The sequence below is a fragment of the Paramisgurnus dabryanus genome, chromosome 15 (genome assembly GCF_030506205.2).
Source record: "Paramisgurnus dabryanus chromosome 15, PD_genome_1.1, whole genome shotgun sequence".
Taxonomy (NCBI): Eukaryota; Metazoa; Chordata; class Actinopteri; order Cypriniformes; family Cobitidae; genus Paramisgurnus; species Paramisgurnus dabryanus.
Window position 1 is genome coordinate 3,190,756 of NC_133351.1, and position 18,774 is coordinate 3,209,529.

The 18,774-nt window shown below is 36.1% G+C and overlaps 1 protein-coding gene and 1 long non-coding RNA gene across 2 annotated transcripts in view; one reads left to right on the forward strand and one right to left on the reverse strand.

The window, feature by feature from the left end:
- Positions 1–18,774, reverse strand: part of csrnp3 (cysteine-serine-rich nuclear protein 3) — a 90,500-nt gene that overhangs the window by 58,204 nt on the left and 13,522 nt on the right. The window lies entirely within an intron of this gene.
- Positions 11,398–14,550, forward strand: LOC135733578 (uncharacterized). Its single transcript, XR_010526978.2, has 5 exons — positions 11,398–11,781; positions 12,369–12,428; positions 12,536–12,626; positions 12,727–12,807; positions 13,198–14,550. It is a non-coding gene; the product is annotated as an uncharacterized lncRNA (long non-coding RNA).

Genomic DNA, 18,774 nt, shown 5'->3' on the forward strand with positions numbered 1-18,774 from the left:
GAATAATAAGATACTAGATAGGTACATTTCCTGAAGAAAATGTGAGTGGTGCTTGCCGTGGCAAATTTCAGGGGACAATTTATGATTTTACTCCAAGCCAAAAGTAAAATGGTCCAACCCCCGTGTCTCTACGATGTTCTGAAGCAGAGATATAAGGATTTGTTTACTCTGTTGCTAGGGTACTGTATTTGGTTGCTAGGGGAAAAATGGCATCCACTAGTGATTACCCTCCGAGTCACGAGTCAAACGGTCCAACCCCCATGTCTTTACGATGTTCTGATGCGGAGTTATAAGGCTTTGTTTACTCTGTTGCTAGGGTACTGTATTTGGTTGCTAGGGGAAAAAATGGCATCCACTAGTGATTACATGCCGAGTCACAAGTAAAATGGTCCAACCCCCGTGTTTCTACGATGTTCTGAAGCAGAGATAAAAGGCTTTGTTTACTCTGTTGCTAGGGTACTGTATTTGGTTGCTAGGGAAAAAAATGGCATCCACTAGTGATTACATGTCGAGTCACAAGTAAAATGGTCCAACCCCCGTGTCTCTATGATGTTCTGATGTGGAGATATAAGGCTTTGTTTACTCTGTTGCCAAGATACTGTATTTGGTTGCTAGGGAAAAAAATGGCATCCACTAGTGATTACCCTCCGAGTCACGAGTCAAACGGTCCAAACCCCGTGTCTCTACGATGTTCTGATGCGGAGATATAAGGCTTTGTTTACTCTGTTGCTAGGGTACTATATTTGGTTGCTAGGGGCGTGGCTTGGGAGTGGCCAATGATGTCGCAAGTTATTACGCTCTGAGTCACAAGTAAAATGGTCCAACCCCCGTGTCTCTACGATGTTCTGATGCGGAGAAATAAGGATTTGTTTATTCGGTTGCTAGGGTACTGTATTTGGTTGCTAGGGAAAAAATTGGCACCCACTAGTGATTACATTCCGAGTCACAAGTAAAATGGTCCAACCCCCGTGTCTCTACGATGTTCTGATGCGGAGATATAAGGCTTTGTTTACACTGTTGCTAGGGTACTGTATTTGGTTGCTAGGGGGGAAATTGGCATCCACTGGTGATTACCCTCTGAGTCACAAGTCAAATGGTCCAACCCCCGTGTCTCTACGATGTTCTGATGCGGAGATATAAGGCTTTGCTTACACTGTTGCTAGGGTACTGTATTTGGTTGCTAGGGGGAAAACTGGCATCCACTGGTGATTACCCGCCGAGTCACAAGTCAAATGGTCCAACCCCCGTGTCTCTACGATGTTCTGATGCGGAGAAATAAGGCTTTGTTTACTCTGTTGCTAGGGAGCTGTATTTGGTTGCTAGGGACAAAAATGGCATCCACTAGTGATTACCCTCCGAGTCACGAGTCAAACGGTCCAACCCCCGTGTCTCTACGATGTTCTGATGCGGAGATATAAGGCTTTGTTTACTCTGTTGCTAGGGTACTGTATTTGGTTGCTAGGGGAAAAAATGGCATCCCATAGTGATTACACGCCGAGTCACGAGTCAAACGGTCCAACCCCCGTGTCTCTACGATGTTCTGATGCAGAGATATAAGGCTTTGTTTACTCTGTTGCTAGGGTACTGTATTTGGTTGCTAGGGAAAAAATTGGCATCCCATAGTGATTACACTCTGAGTCACGAGTCAAATGGTCCAACCCCCGTGTCTCTACGATGTTCTGATGCGGAGATATAAGGCTTTGTTTACTCTGTTGCTATGGTACTGTATTTGGTTGCTAGGGAAAAAAATGGCATCCCATAGTGATTAGACTCTGAGTCACGAGTCAAACGGTCCAACCCCCGTGTCTCTACGATGTTCTGATGCGGAGATATAAGGCTTTGTTTACTCTGTTGCTAGGGTACTGTATTTGGTTGCTAGGGGAAAAAATGGCATCCCATAGTGATTACACGCCGAGTCACGAGTCAAACGGTCCAACCCCCGTGTCTCTACGATGTTCTGATGCGGAGATATAAGGCTTTGTTTACTCTGTTGCTAGGGTACTGTATTTGGTTGCTAGGGAAAAAATTGGCATCCCATAATGATTACACTCTGAGTCACGAGTCAAACGGTCCAACCCCCGTGTCTCTACGATGTTCGGATGTCGAGTTATAACTGTTTGAATTTTATGTTGCTAGGGTGCTTAAAAGTGGTTGCTAGGGGCGTGGCTTAATACCTATGTAAGGATCCTAAGAGACTGATTGGATGCCTGAGTAAAATGAGCCCACCCCCATGTCTCTATGACACTGTGGTGCAAAGATATCCATCTGGGCATTTTATAATGGCAGTCTATGGGAGATGTTGCTAGGGTGCCCAAAATTGTTGCTAGGGGCGTGGCTTAATAGCTCTGGGATGATCCTGAGAGACTGATTGGATGCCCGAGTGAAATGAGCCCACCCACTTATCTCTACGACACTGTAAAGCAAAGATATCCCATCTGGAACTGTTTTATTCCCTTATATGGGCATGTTTCCTGCCCCATTATAAGTCAATGGGAATTTTCGGGTGCCTCTTACACCCCAGGGGTACAACTTACACCCCAATGTCATGTATGTTCTTACATAGCCTACCACCCTCTTCAAATTTACTAACCCACATGTTTCTACAAAATCCTCACTCGTACCTATGACGCTCAAAATTTTTCCAATGTTAAGTCTATGGGATTTTGCCCCATTGACTTTTCATTGGGCATTTTTGGGCACCTCTTACACCCCAGGGGTACAACTTACACCCCATTGTGATCCATGTTGTTACAGAGCCTATCACCCTCTTCAAATGTTGTAACCCACATGTTTCTATAAAATCCTCGAGCGGAGCTATGACTCGTCAAAGTTGGGCGCAATGTTAAGTCAATGGGATTTTTCGGGTGGTTTTTCGCCCCCCTTTCGGAAATCCTGCACCCGATCCCTTATAAAAGTCATAGCAGACGTGTCCTCAATAAGCCGGTCATTTTGAGCCCTGTTTCATTGGTCTACGACAAACCGTGTGGGACGAGTTACGCGCCGAAAAAGTGTCCAGATATAAGAATAATAAATAAAGATATAAATAAATAATAAGTATGAGCAATAGTAATAGTGATGCTTTGCATAAATGCAAGCACCACTAATGATATTAAACGAATGCTCTGGGGAAAAATTATATGATCAACAAATACTTTTGCTTCAAATCCGCTTCAGGTCATTCAGAAATACCGGTTTGTAATCTGAAAAAAAAAATTCTCATTTTGAAAGCATGTCACTTAGAGGGTTTTGCATCTGAGATTAGAAATGCTTTTTCTTTTTTTATAAACCAATAACCTCTCCTTAAAGCTCAGCCATGTACTATGATTTGCCATTTTCTTTTATCAGGTGGTATTAGGGGATTCAATATTTTTTTTATATGTATCTTGCACATTGACGTGTTAATGTGCAGGTGTTCATTTATCGGCCCCACTGGAATGTCGAGTGTTATAACAATAAATGTAATCTGTAATTTTAACCTCTTTAGGGTGTTGTTATGTTATTGCACTTGCAAACATACCATGATAACCAATAAAAAGGTGTTTCCTAAAATAATAAGTTGTTGTTGCTACTGTGAAGTATAAATGAAATTAATTTAGCACCTGTTTACAGCAGTGCGAAAAGCTTTTATAATACAGTTACAGCGAGAGAGAAAGAGAGAAAGAATTACGATTCTTCCACAAAGTAACAGCAAAATAGCTCTTTAATTAAAAAACAGCTTTTGATCATGCAAAACTACTTTGAAGATATTGCATATTTTAAAATGAACAATGCAACGCTCAATGTGGCTGCGCAGGTGACGGAAGTCCCCAAAATAAAAAAAATAACGCATTTTCAAGATATGATTTCATAGATTTATTTGTACCATGTCCATACAGTCGCGTTTCGGCCTAAGCCATCATCAGTGTCTAATGTGAAACACCAAAGAGATTGTTTTTTAAAATTAAGAAAACATCACAGGTGAACCCCATTCCTCAAATCATCAGCACCGTCAGGTGCATCAAGCAACCAACATTATAGACACACACAACAAATAACATAACAAAAAACTAATAAATAAGAAATAAGAAAATAATACTAGAAAAAAATGACAGAAGTTCCGCCTTCCAGTAAACGAACCAATCATCAATAGGTAAAGATTCTCTGGGGGAGGAGCTTTGTACGCCGTCTTGGACTATGCCGTAAAGTATAGTCCATTTTTTACGTGATGCAATTCTCGTCATCTTAATAGTATGAGCTTACTGTACGCGCACCGCTGGATTTTTAAAACCATGCGTACATTTTGTCGCAATGCATATGATTTGAACGTCTGTGTATACGTACAAGTCAAATAAACCATACTTTCAGAAAGTACCTCCAGAAAAACACGATTATGCGATCGCATGATTCAATGCACAATCAGCCAAAGTCCGCTTATTTATGCGGGGGGCGCATTTTTTCAAATTCACCACACTTTTGCAGCATAAATTTGCAGATTTCCAGAGGCTTCCATGTTTTCATAATTCCCGCATTTTCGTAGCAAAAGTCTCATATCTTAGCAGAACGTTGAAAAATTTTGCATTTACTTCACACAAGTGCAACCATGTCCCCTGTTGCTATGGAAACATTACGAAGTGACGTAATTACGCGACGTGAACATCATTGAAAAGCTACAAACCCCAACTGCAGTTTTTGCAAGTTCCTGCAATTTCATCGCATAAAACTCCACAAATATCCTGCATTTTCCATTGCATTTTTTAAGAAAACATGCTGCAAGATCAATGATTTTGCCTGCAACAATCACAAAAAACCCTCAGTTTTTTTCTGCAAGGACTGTACTTTGCAAGGCTGTGTGTTCGACTGTGCACGTACGTTCGCGAACACGTAAACAAACAGACTATACTCTGAGCTTAAGGCGCTTGCAACCTATGTGTGCATGCCTAGTAGCTGAAACAACCTTGAATAAAGGTGTTTTTTAGAAAATTTTGAGAATAAGAAACAAAAATGATAGAAATCATAGAAATACATTGTTAAATTGTGAATTAAGCACGTGATTTTAGTGATATCTGTCTATCCCCACTCAAGTAAACTTTAGTCTTGCATGAATAATAATAATAATAATGATAATTTTTATTTATATAACGCCTTTCAACACCCAAGGTCGCTTTACAAGGATAGTACAAGATAATCATATACAAACATGAAAGTCAATAATATTAGCAGTCACTTACAAGAAAAAAAAAATGACTGAAATAACTACCCAGAGCCGTTGCAAAGATGGCCGCCTAGTGGCACGACTTCCCTAAGTTTACACCAGAAGGTCAGTCTTTGAAGCATAAATCCGCCATTGGTCACATTTGGCTGAGATGAAACAAAATTTCTTTTAAGTTGTAATGTTTCCACTCTCTCTAATTTGCCTGCAGATGAATGACGGTGACTGGAGCATGAAGACTAATGCCAGTGCACTTAACTGATGCTTATTTACAGATGCCAGGCAACATGGAAAATTAATACGAAACGTGCAGCCACAGGTGGACGTTTATCTGTAATTTTACAGCGGCCTCAATGGCGGCTCATCCAATCACACAGAATTTGGAGCCATCCGTTTTATAACATGGAGTCTAACACAGTCTAGACGGTCTAAATTCGATGAGCACAATTTCTGCGTGATGAAAATAGAGAATTTGATATTACGGCTGTGCAGCGAGGGAGTTTAAACTTCTGCTTGGCTCCAGATCTCATTCCACTCGCATACCTCTGTGGCATAATCAGGTACTTTCACCCTCATGTCAATCACAATGCACACCTGAATTATTCATTCAACTATATTTTATTTATGTCTGTATTTCTCCCATGCCACCGGAAAAGTTGGAGGAAGCCGAGCTCTCTGACAGCCGTGGATGCGGAGCAAGAGGCTTTCATCTCTAAAACAAACGCAGGGAGGCTGAGGGTGTCGGGGGTCTGCGTAAGCCTCACACGCACACACACAAAACATGTACGGCTTCTCATTATTCATGCACTTTCTCTGAGAGATCTTCTAGTATTTTTAGGTGTAAAACGCTTGTGTGTGATGTCTAAGAGAGTGACCCTTGTTTGTGTTTATGCTACAAAAGGAACTGTCTCATTCACGACACACAAAAACATCAAATTAAATTGATCCCCTTTAAAGTAAATTGAAATGTACAAAAATTAGGAATAATGGCACTTCACAGAGAGTTGTTCATGGGTGTAGTTTTCAGATGTATTTTTCCATTTATTGTCTCCAATAATAATAATAATTCATTACATTTACATAGCAATTTTTTCAGCCCTCAAAGTGCTTTACATATGAAAGGGGGATTCTTCTCAACCACCACAAATGTGCAGCATCCACCTATGGAGATTTTTTTAAATGCCTAATCCATTAATCAAACCTAACCCGAAGTATGATGAATCACAGCTTTACTAACTTTGATTTAAAACTCAATGAATGATCTTTTTCTTTTGTGAAGCACTAGAAATTATGAATGTGAGGCTTTAATGACAATACCAAAGCGATTTTGTTAGTCAAAAATAAAAATATGTGAAATACTAAACAGATAATTTAATCTAATTATTAGAAAAGTGTAGCTTCTTAAAGTTGCAATGAAATTAAAAACTGTAATTTATTTTAAAATGTGGTATTTTTTACAAATGACTTGAGCTTCATTTTTTTTAAATCTTAAAATCTTTCATCAAAAACGCGAATCTTCTCCCCTCCTCGAAACGATCTTTCTTTACTTTCGATCATAGCAGGCGATTAGCAAATAGTAACATGACCCAACTTCAAACGATCCAATCAGTTCTCAAAGTCCAGCCCTACCTTAATTTCATTTCAGAAGCTGTTTCACTCGAATATACGTTAACACGGGGAAAGTAACACAATCGCTACTTCCGTTTCATGGCGACTTTATTTTCATTATTTGCAATGCATTATGGGAGTGAACAGTCATTGCTGAACTGTTTTGGCCTGAATTGCATTTCCATAACAATTTGCAAATCACTATGCAGCATAGTTACACTGTTAAACTTTTCAATAGAAATTACAGGATTACTGGCAGCAGTTTGCCAATAACTTACTGTAGATTTAAATTTATGTTATTTCCAACAGTTTGTTTAAAGTTAAATGATTTTTAAGGGACTTTAAGGTCTGTTTTGAGAACAGTGTATATTATGATATTATATATTATTGAGTGATTTGAGTGTATTTTGCACACAACATAAACATTTACCTTTTATAAATTTACCTTTTAATAATACCCTGTAAAATAAATCCTGCTTGCCTTAAATGTTTGATCAACTCGGATTTACAAGTCATTTTATTTTAAAAAGAAAATTATTTCATCATTTACTCAAGTTGTTACAAATCTGTATGAATTTCTTAGTTCTCTTTAACACAACTTAAGATGCATTTTCTTAATGAGCAAAAATAAGTAAATAAGAAAATAAGTCTAGTTTTTCTAATTAATTGAATTTGTGCTTACAGTAAAACAAGCAAAAAATCTGCCATAGGGTAAGAAAAAATATATATGTTTTCTTAAATGGTTAAAGGAAAAATTCAAGAAAAAAGGTCTTACCCCATTGGCAGATTTCTTTCTTTCTTTCTTTCTTTGCTTGTTTTAAGCACAAATTTACCCATTGATATATTGACTTATTTTCTTAGGTCATTTTTCTCATCAAGAAAATGCATCTTCATTTAACAATTTTTAGATATTTGTACTAAAAACAATACTAAGTAAGAGAGTCATTTATTTTTTGCATTGTAGTCAAGATAATAAACACGTTCTAAAATAATTGCTGGGTTATTTTTAGCCTCCAATGGGTTAAAACAATTCACCTTTTTGGGTTCAAAAAACCCAGCATAGGTTGGATTCATCCCTTTTTGACCCAACACAGGGTTGACAACAACCCAACATTTTTTTAGATTATAGTAAGTTACAAGTTGATTTTTCCCTCAAAATTTAAGACAACCAGGAATTTTTACTCCCGTAACATGAATGAATCTTATGACATAAGTGATAGCACGCAATGATTATTCTGTGACAGTCATGAGGTCTAACTGAGGCACAGATTGACAGCTACCTCACAGACGGCATGTGCGAGGTCTAAAATTAGACAAGTGTGTGTGCGTGTGGGTTGAGACAGCGACTGTGTGTCACCAAAATATGACTAAACCATCATTCAGAGAAAAGCAGCCGAACTGAACGAGGCAGCTGATAATCAAGCAGACTGCTTCATTGTTTACAAGAATAAAAGCGTTCAAAGGAAGATTTCCTCATGAGACTTCTGCTCAATATTAATTACAACTGTAACCGCCACAGTTTCTTATCTCCTATATTAGGCAGATGCTCGCTTGTCGCGGCGGCCTTTGTGTAATTGTGAATAGAGACGTAGCACTGAGACTCATGAGCATCTGATGATGTTTCCTGGTGAAGTTCAAATCTGTCTGTAACCTGAATCTGTCAAACATCAAATCATTTCATGCTATTACCTCACCTGAGGACTGTGCGGAAATTTGAATGTGGGAAGTTTAATTGTAGATTTTGATGATGTTATAAAACTCTCTTAATAGGCACCTATCACTAGTGCTGTAACGATTAATCGTGCAAATGTGTGTTTTCTAAATGAATGAATTTTAATGTATTACGGTGAAATCCCGACATCCAAAAGCCAGGGGGCGCTCTTGTGCAGAAACTCGTGCAGAAACTCGTGCAGAAACTCCTTTTGTGCCACAGAAGAAGCAGCATTACAAACGCTATTCCAGAAAATGTCTATTAGAATATTTATATCGCTTTTGTTCAAATTGTTTCAGGTATTTTCATGATAAAAAAGAATAAATGCCGTAGTACACGCACAAGCTGTGCATGAAACAGAATCCAAGCCTTGCGATTCAGTATCGATTCAAGACAGGCATTTTTAATGGGACACACGATTAATTGTTACAGCCCTACCTATCACGCAAAATCCACTTTTGCACAGTGTCTGGACATAAATTTTTGTTGGCAGTGTGTGAACACATCCACCCTGCAATGAAAAAAGTCGTCCCGCTCCTTGATTTTTAATCCCCATTAAACCAAAGAAGTCTCATTAGACATGCCGTTTTGATTCTCTTATCAACGTGAGGTCACATTGATAAAGCCACGCCCACTTACAGTCCTGCATTACCATAGTTTTCTGCCTCAACGAGTTGTACTCTGTCCACTAGTTATTACTGTCTCAGATTGTATTAATAAGATCTATTTGAATTGAAAGCGCTCACTGTCTGTCTGTAAAGAAGTGAGAAGCTGTAGCTCATTTGCATTTATAGGGCCATTTTGGACATATTATAATAAATGATCTGTGGAGTATTTTGAAATAAAATTTCACAGACATATTCTGGGCACACCCGAGACCTATGTTACGTCTTATGCAAAGCCATAATAGGTGCCCTTTAATACTTGTATAATTAGCTGACATATTCCTGCAGCTCAATTTGTAGAGCATTGCATTAGCAGCACAGAGGTCATTGGTTCGACCCCACAAATACTGATGTAAAATGTATTACTTTAATGCACTGTAAGTCCCTTTGGATAAAAGTTTGCAATGTAAATGTGTATACGCTCTAAAAAAATGCTGGGTTATTCTTAACCCATGCACTGCATGAAAAGAGCTGTATACGGACAAATACGGAATGGGAAATCCCTGCTAAACTTTAGGTTTGCCAGATTTTTGAGGCAGAGTGCTTGGAAAGGTAATACACCAAAGTAAACTTGTGAAACATCCAGAAACCTTACGTTTGTGGATGTTTAAAGGAACTGGTGGAAGTTTCCAGGAATCCTTACAGCTGGTTGTGAGGAGCGGTGGGTGTGAGGTGTGAACGGCTTTTTATATGTTAATGACCCACAGGTAGAGGTATCTTCTTTGTTTTCAGAGCTGAGTGGGGTGGGGGGTTAATCATGTCTCTTTAAGACACCACATACAGTATTGTGGTACATAAAAACTGTGTTTTCTAAATATATTTATTATTAATATAATTTAATTAGTCTATTTAAGAAACTAAGCATCATTCAAAATAACTAAAATTCAATGGACACAATTACCATTTTAATGTGTGAAAATTATGTCTCTGACTCAAGAGAAATGCAACAAATGTTATTTCAGAATATATATTTCCAACACTTTGAAAACATGTCTCCAACTGCCCTAGGTCAGAATATTGTGCACGTATGTCTCAATGCTGCATACATCGTTTAAAAGAAGCCGTTCAAATGACATCATGTAACTCATTTTTGCTAGCTAGGATGTTGATAAATTAGTCAGTGAAATGTAAAGCTGCTTATTTTTGCTGATGTCTCATGATTTGAAGTTCATTGTTTCTATTGTTATTATAATTCTACCCCAACATTTCATTAAATCTTTTAAAATAGAAACAAAAATATCAATAGACAGGTCCATAATCTAAAAGACAGTCTTTCACATGTGGATGCAAAACATGTTGGGTGAAACAGACTGACAAACTCGGGTAAACATATCTGCAGATACCTGTCAGCTACTGTACTTCTAGTCCAGAGGTGCCCAAAGTTGGCCCACAAAAGACCTTTAATTTTTTTATGTTTCATGCATACTTGAAGGTGTATAAAATGCATCACGAAACCTAATGAACTCGGGTACTATAGGCTAAAAATGAAGAGGTTGCGGCAGTGGCACACAGAGAAAAGGATATTTAAAATTGATTGGCAAAACGATTTATTTTTTCTACAAAAAGCCTTGGAAAATAAAAGTGCATTAGTTATACATAAACAGAGTAATGTTTGCTTATTTATTTTTAAAATATTAGAAAATTATAAATTAGGGGTTATCAGGGCAACTTTAATTTTAATATAACACAACAACATTTACTTTTGCCCCACAGCCCTCAGTCAGGTTTGGCCCTTGTAAGGAAAATGTTCGGGCACCAATGAATGTTCTAGTCTATCTGAGGAGGTAACTTTTAGCATTTGATAATGCATGCTTGCACAAGGTCAGACCACATATTATAATGTTTGTCTTCAATCAATCAATTTAAACAAAAGAGATGGGGACTTTATAATATAATAAGGGTCCATATATCACAGTGAAAAAAGACATACATGTATTTTTACTTTAACATGAACTAATGCTGAGTTACAGCATATCATATATTGAAGAGTCATCATTAACTACAACATGACATGTTTTTCATTGTTAGTTAATGCAGTCATTAACAATAAATTAATTTGAGTTCATGTTGTAGTTAAGTAAGTTCAGTAAGTTACATGTCTTAACTCAGCATTAGTTTATATTTACTTATATTTAAGTAAGAATTCATTTAGGTATACGTTCAATGTTTCCAATGATGAGCAGTTAATCCACTAAACCCAGACATAATTCCTGAGGCATGTTTAAAGAGTTTTGTATTTCATCAAGAAGGTGCTGATTCACAAAGATTTTAAATTTAAGAAAATCTGAGCATCATTCCAAATAACTGTTAACATGTTTGTCAACTAAACATGTTTTGTTAACGTAATAAACTTTATAAAAATATTTTTTATTTTTTATTAATAATCAAGTATAAAGAACAATGCATAGTGTGAAAATGCGGATTATAAAAAAGTATATTAAAGAAAAGGACTACATTTCCCAGAATGCACCTGCACCCACTCATCTGACTGCCCCCACCCTTCAGGTGCGACTGCTCAACCTATGGGCTTGACGGAAAATTCAAATCGCGAACCGTTACTGCCTGGACTACTCCGTCTCTTGTTTGTTTGTTTGCTCATTAACAGTAAGGTAAGTTTGATTTAATTAATTTGTCTGCATCGCGCTGATCGGTTGCCTATTTGTTCATATTATGTTATTTACTATGATTCGTTTTTGTCTTTATACTAGAACTGTTTGAATTTAAAGCACAAACAGTAAAACATTAAGGTTATACGTGGTACACAGCGGTAAACATGAGGTTAAAAATACGCGAAGTTACATTCAAACCGGGCTGTTAAAAGAATCAATTCGATGTTTAAATTTTTAAAAACAAAACTTTAAAGAAGCCAAGATGAGACGTTATTTGCTTAAAACAAACAAAACAACAGTAACTCGTTTGTTTGAAATGTTAGCAGCTAGCAAGTGTCTCTCTGCTATTTTAAATGGTACAGACGATCTTTTGTTGTTTTAAAAGCTCATTCAGTTCTGGTAGATGCTGCTTATTTTTCAAGACTGTTTTAATAGCTTTATATTGATTTGTAACAAAGCCAGCTTCACTTTAAGAGAACCTAGATGCTAATTGTAAAGAAGCTTGGAGTCATAATATATTTAAACGTTATATGTTTGCTGTTCTTCATCTTTTTAAATATTAAGTCTATTCATGTTTGTGTTTACAGAGGTCATGTACACTGTGGTCAACTTTGTGGACGATGAAGAGGTTTCTGGGTAAAGATGATGTATGTTTAATCATTCAATGATTACATTAAATTAAAATCAAACATGTTAAATAGTAAACGGATGTATTGTGATATGTGATTTTAATTTTTAATTCTGTGTTTGCCAGAGAAATATAATGAAGTAACAGTGAAACCTAAAACATCAGACTAATCCAGACACTGAAGAAATTGATGTCACTGCAATCTGGCCAAAATGATGTAAGTTTAATAATTAAGTTATTAAATTAAAGAGGTTAAATCGTAAATAGATGTGTTGTAATGTATGTGATTCTATTTTTATTTATTCTGTGTTTGATAGACAACTATATTGAAGTAGCCTACTGTAATGAAGCTGCAGAACAACACACAGACTCTTGAGGACATCAACACAGAAAATGAAGTAAGAAGATGTATATTAAGAAGTTCTTTGATCATATATTGTTGTATCTTTGTACAGTCGTTATGCAGTGGTTCTTAACGTTATTCCTGGAGACCCACTGCTCTGCACATTTTGTATGTCTCCCTTGTTTAACACACCTGATTCAAATCATCAACTCATAGAAGGGATCTCCATGAACTGAACTACGTCTGTCAGATAAAAGAGATATACAAAACATGCAGGGCAGTGGGCCTCCAGGAATAACGTTAAGAACCACTGGTTTAATGTAAACTTTCTAAAATGTACAACTTTAATTCTATGTCATTTGATTTGTCGTGTGTGTGTATGTGTATACGTATATGTGTATTAGTATTATGCCAAATACTTATATGTACTTTTATATTTCCAAAGGGCTCCAAAGAGATGTCTGTCCAGATGAGGGTGCATCAATGTTACGTTTGCTGACAAGTATATGCTTTACAATGTAAAACCTAACAGTTAACTTAACTCAAACCATTTAAGGAAATCGGTTGCCTTAACCCATTAAGTTTTAAAAAACATACATTTGAGTACTGTGAACTTAAGTCTTGTGCAATTATGCACTTATATTTAGTTAGTGTGAACTTAAATATAAGTGCATAACTGCATGTGACTCAATTTGTTTAAGTTCACAGTACTCAAATCCATGTGTTTTAAAACTTAAATGGTTTAATGCAACCGGTTTTCTTAAATGGTTTGAGTTTAGTTAACTTTTAGGTTTTACAGTGAGAAATTCTTGAATAATTCCAAGACAGAGCTCTGCAATTGAATCAACACTGCAAAAAATCAGTTTCTAACTTAGGATTTTTATCTTGTTTTTAGTAGAAAAACTAAAAATTCTTAAATCATAAAGAAAATGTCTAGTTTTTAGACAAAAATATACAATTTAAGTAAATTTGTGCCTGAACAAGCAAAAATATATAACAGTGGGGTGAGAAAATTGTGCTTGAATTAAGTTTTTAAGAAAAAAGAAAACGTAAGATTTTTTCTCACACCATTGGCAGATATTTTTGCTTGTTTTAAGCACAAATTCACTTAAATTGTGTGCATTTATTTATTTTGTCTAAAACTTAAGACTTATTATCTTAGGTCATTTTGTTCATCAAGAAAAAGCATTTTATTTAAATAATATTTCTACTGAAAACGAGACAAAAATACTATGTAAGAAAGTCATTTTTTTGCAGTGTAGGACTGATTTCTTAAAGCAAGATCAATATAGTTGTTGTTCATTTTATTTAGATATTTACTACATTACAGTGGCAGCTGGTGACTTCTTTTTTTGTGAGCACTCGATGCAAAGTCTGTCACAACATGTATATAGCCAGTCATTTGTGTGGTTCCCAATTTCAAAATATGTGTTCTGCGTGTATGTGCATCACGTGTTTTGACTAAACACGTGATGCACATGGTTTACATGAAGCAACAAACACATTTTAAAAACACAAGCAACACACATGACACTCCGAACACTTATTTTGAATTTGCACCCCTCGGATGAGCAGTCACGAGCCGCCACTGCTACTTTACATTGTACTGCTTTGAATGTAGTTTTCATTGTCGCTTTTATTTTGTTTTATTTTACTCTAATATTGCTTTCTCTGTCTGTATATTTATGAGTTTAAATAGTATTGTTTATGTATGCAACTTTTAATATTTGTGTATAATATTATTTTGTGATTGTGACAATTGTGAATTGTTCAGTTTTTTATTAAATAAACATTTCAAACTCAATTCAAGTTTTTTTTTTAAGGGTTTTGGGATGAATATGAATATATATATATATATATATATATATATATATATATATATATATATATATATATATATATATATATATATATATATATATAGTGGGGGGGATTGTAGTCTATCTGCATAGCAGGCAAATAACCAATCAAGTCACTAAGCTATGAGGGCTTGGGTTGGGCTTAATAGAAAGTGTAACCAATCAAATAATCTCAACTGGAAAGTTTCAAAGTTGTGTCCCAATAGTTGTCAGAGTTTTGGGAGGGGGTTTTAAAAGCAACCAATCAGTGTTGAGATTAAACACCAATGGGGACACTAGAATTGTGCAAAGGTGTGAAATCCCAGTACCTCTGCAGGTGTGAAAATGTCCCCTGACAAAATCTTCAATGGGATTATTTGCCATGGCAACAAATGGCTGCATATACCACAGGAATATCCCATCAGCAAGATACATCCGAATTGGTATCATTACGGGAGTTTCCTAACTTGGTGGAATTAGAAGTTTACCCTCAGTGGAACTAGTAGATACCTCCGAAAATCAGTGGTGTTTACAGGAGTTTCCTAGTACGGATACACCTCTTTTCATGCAGTGATGGTTGGGTCAAAAAGGACTAACCCAGGTTAAATTAACCCAGAAAATGTTTATATTTGCCCAAACAATGGGTTAAAACAACCAAGCATGGTTAAATATCATAAGCCAATGGGTTGGGTTTGACCCTTGCTGGATTTTTAAATAACCCAGCATAGACTTGTATACTTATTAGAAATACAGATTACATGATTTAAAATGCTACAATCTGATTGGTTAATAAAAATGTTGATCCAAGACCAACAATGGTGTTGATCCAGGATCACATCTTACTTGGTGAAATCAGGTTCACCATCATTGATGACGGTTTGTGGGCAGAATCCATTATACGCCCACACGATTTTTCAGCAAAGTCCTCTAAGTGCACTGAAGACGAATTGGATAAATGACGGTGTGCGTACATAAAGGTGCAAGATTTTATTACCCAATAAAAGGAGGTTTACATAATATACTGTATTGGGATATTAATTGAATTTTTGAGCCTTTTCCCTTTATTTAGAAAAGATAGTAAGGAGTGACTGGAGACGTAGTTTTTGCATGTACTTAGAGGGTTTTGCAGCGAAAGACAGCCACATTTGTTGAATACAGACTAAAGTGACATTTGTGAAAATAATTAATTTCAAACAATTACTAACCTTTTCACTGCCATTAAAGTGAAATTACTGAAGATAAACACGAGCCTAAATTTTTTTTTAAACAACCAAGTATAGTTAAATATCACAACCCAACGGGTTGGGTTTGTCCCTTGCTGGATTCTTAAGTAACCCAGCATTTTTCAGACTGTATATTTGGGAACCTTATGGTGCTAGCATTATTTGTGTTAAATTGTCATTTTATTTATTAAAATATTTTATAGGTATGTCCGCCTATTCAGTGCAGACCCGAATCAGAGTTTGATTTGTTTTCGAGTAGTGTGAGTGCAGTTTGTGAACCAGCAATCTTAAAACCACTTATTGTGTACTTCATAGCTATTGTTTGAAAAGCACTCAGTTCTAATTAGTGAACCACAACGATGATGTATAAGTTGCATCTTCGCACGTTTCCGGGCACATATTTTAATGCGTTTCTCGAATCTGCTGACCTCTGAATGAATTGCCTTTAGTGAGCAGCTCGCATTATTTGCGTCACTTGAAATGTATCTACGGATGACAGGGCAAGTGCACCTCTATGCGTGCGTGTGGTTTTGATGGTTCATCCAAAGAGATAGCATCTGCTGGTACTCATAATGGTACACTGATGTTGCACACATGCTGCTGTTTTAAAGTGTAGAAAAAGGTAAATAGTAATAGGGCTAGTAAATAAATCAGTGAACTCCAAAGAGACATATGCTGCAAAAATAACAACTCCCACAGCGCAGACGCAGACAGACAGGTCTAATCTAGCTGTCTGCACCAATTCACGACATCACCAAACCACAACTGTGATGCATCAGTGACACTTATGTTGACTTTGCTAACAACTGATGGTTAATTATGATTTGTAACTAATGATCTGTCAGTTTTAACATCACAAACACATCAGTCCATCTTTGGCACACATGCATATTATTCATTCATATGTGATGGACGGTTGCAGCTTGGCTGTCACTGGCACAGATATTACCATACGGCAACTGTCTCACCATGAAGTTTTTTATACTGTATTAAAAGTAGTTTCCATGGCAATTGGTAGAGGTGGAGGGTGGCGAAAGAGAGAAGATGCAATAAAGAAGACAGCATTTACAAATCAGTAGTGGTACTTAATATAGCTGTCACAATTGTTTTTCGGTGATAATTATAAATTATGGTCATTTTTAGATTATTGCCTTTGTCTGACAACTAACAAAAAACATTTATGCACAATGTATCTCTTCCAATGTAATTCAATTAAGTTTTTTTTTTTTTATATATATAATTTACTCCAACAGGTCCAGTTGTGTTGGGTGATGTCTATAAGATGTAATGAACAATAGAAAGGACTAATTGACCCTTGTTTTTCTAGTAAATCCACTTTCTATGGCAAATTACTTTTTTTTTATTTAGTTCAAAACCACTAATTGGTTTATTTAGAAATACAGATTACATGATTTAAAATATGCTGCAATAAACATATGAAGAGCTCAGATGCAAAAGCCGCTAAACGCCACCTCCGTCAAAAATTATATAATGATAGTATCGAATGACCGAATGCTTTCGGCAGGTATTATACGTTGATAAAATATTTTCAAAACCGCTTAAGCCCACCCTCAGGTCATTCAGAAATACCGGTTTGTTGGCAGAATCGCCCCAACAATTTTTCAGCAAAGTCCTCTAAGTGCACTGAAGACGAATTGGATGAACGATGGTGTGCGTACATAAAGGTGCAAGTTTATTACCCGATAAAAAGAGGTTTACAGAATATACTTTATTAGGACATTAACAAAATTTTTGAGCATTTCTCTTTATTTAGAAAAGAGAGTGACTGGACAATTTTAGAAATGTAGTTTTTGTATGTGCTTAGAGGGTTTTGCAGTGAAAGACATCCACATTGGTTAAATACCACCTAAAGTGACATTTGTGAAAATAAGTAATTTCAATTACTAACCATTTAATTGCCATTGAAGTGAAATTATTGAACATAAACACAAAAGCCTAAAAAAAAGTAAATTTATAAGAAAACATGCAGATGCGCTTACTGTTAAGAGTAAACTCTTGATATCTCTTTTTTTGACTGATGTATAATATTTAAAGTTACGGAAGAAGCAGATGTATATCTGGTTTCTTTCTTTGTGTTACAAAATAGAAAACCGAACAAATATTCAATAGCTACTATATTTGGTTTGTGAGTTAATGTTTGGTAAACATGTCAGTGGACTGATATAAAAATATGATCCCTTTGAAAATAACATTAATGATTATATCATATGTCATAAACTTCAAAGCATTTGATGTTTCTTCTGGATCAATTTTCTCCTTCTCTCCCTCCACCTCCCTTTACATTTCTCTCTCCCTGTTTGCAGTAAACATCTGCCATGTGTGATGGATAACATTGGATTATAGGACCAAAATAAAAATATATTGAAGTAATAACATTACAGTCGCACAATTAACTTGAATTAAAATATGATTATTTAACTGCTGTGATTTAATTCAATAAATCTGCGGTATGTGGTGCACTGTATTCTGTCTGTGGTCTACAAACATCACACAGGAGATCTGATGCTCGCCGGGGTTTCACAAGGGTAAACGGTAAACAGGAGGTGGTTTGAAGTTCCTAATTATATTTTTTGAATTCTAAACCCCCTAACCTTTGTTGAGAGTAAATTAAACACATTTTTTTTAAGTAATGAAAAAGGGAAGTCTTTAATTCTTTCAGGTGGTAATACGTTTCGTTTAGGATTAACATTATTAAGTTGTAGATAACACAAACATTTAAAAACAATCAAAACAAAGGTATTTTTTGGCTGTATATGGTACTATGTAGCAGTTATTTCACGTTCCATAAAACACAGAATAAGCTGATATTTGTAAATCATGATGCTTAAAAGAAAGCCTGATTTATTAATGCATTTCTTTTATCCTTAAAAACAAAAGCCTTGTGTGTGTTGTGACAGCTGCTGTGACACTCGTCCAAACTTATGGTAAACTGTCACAGCT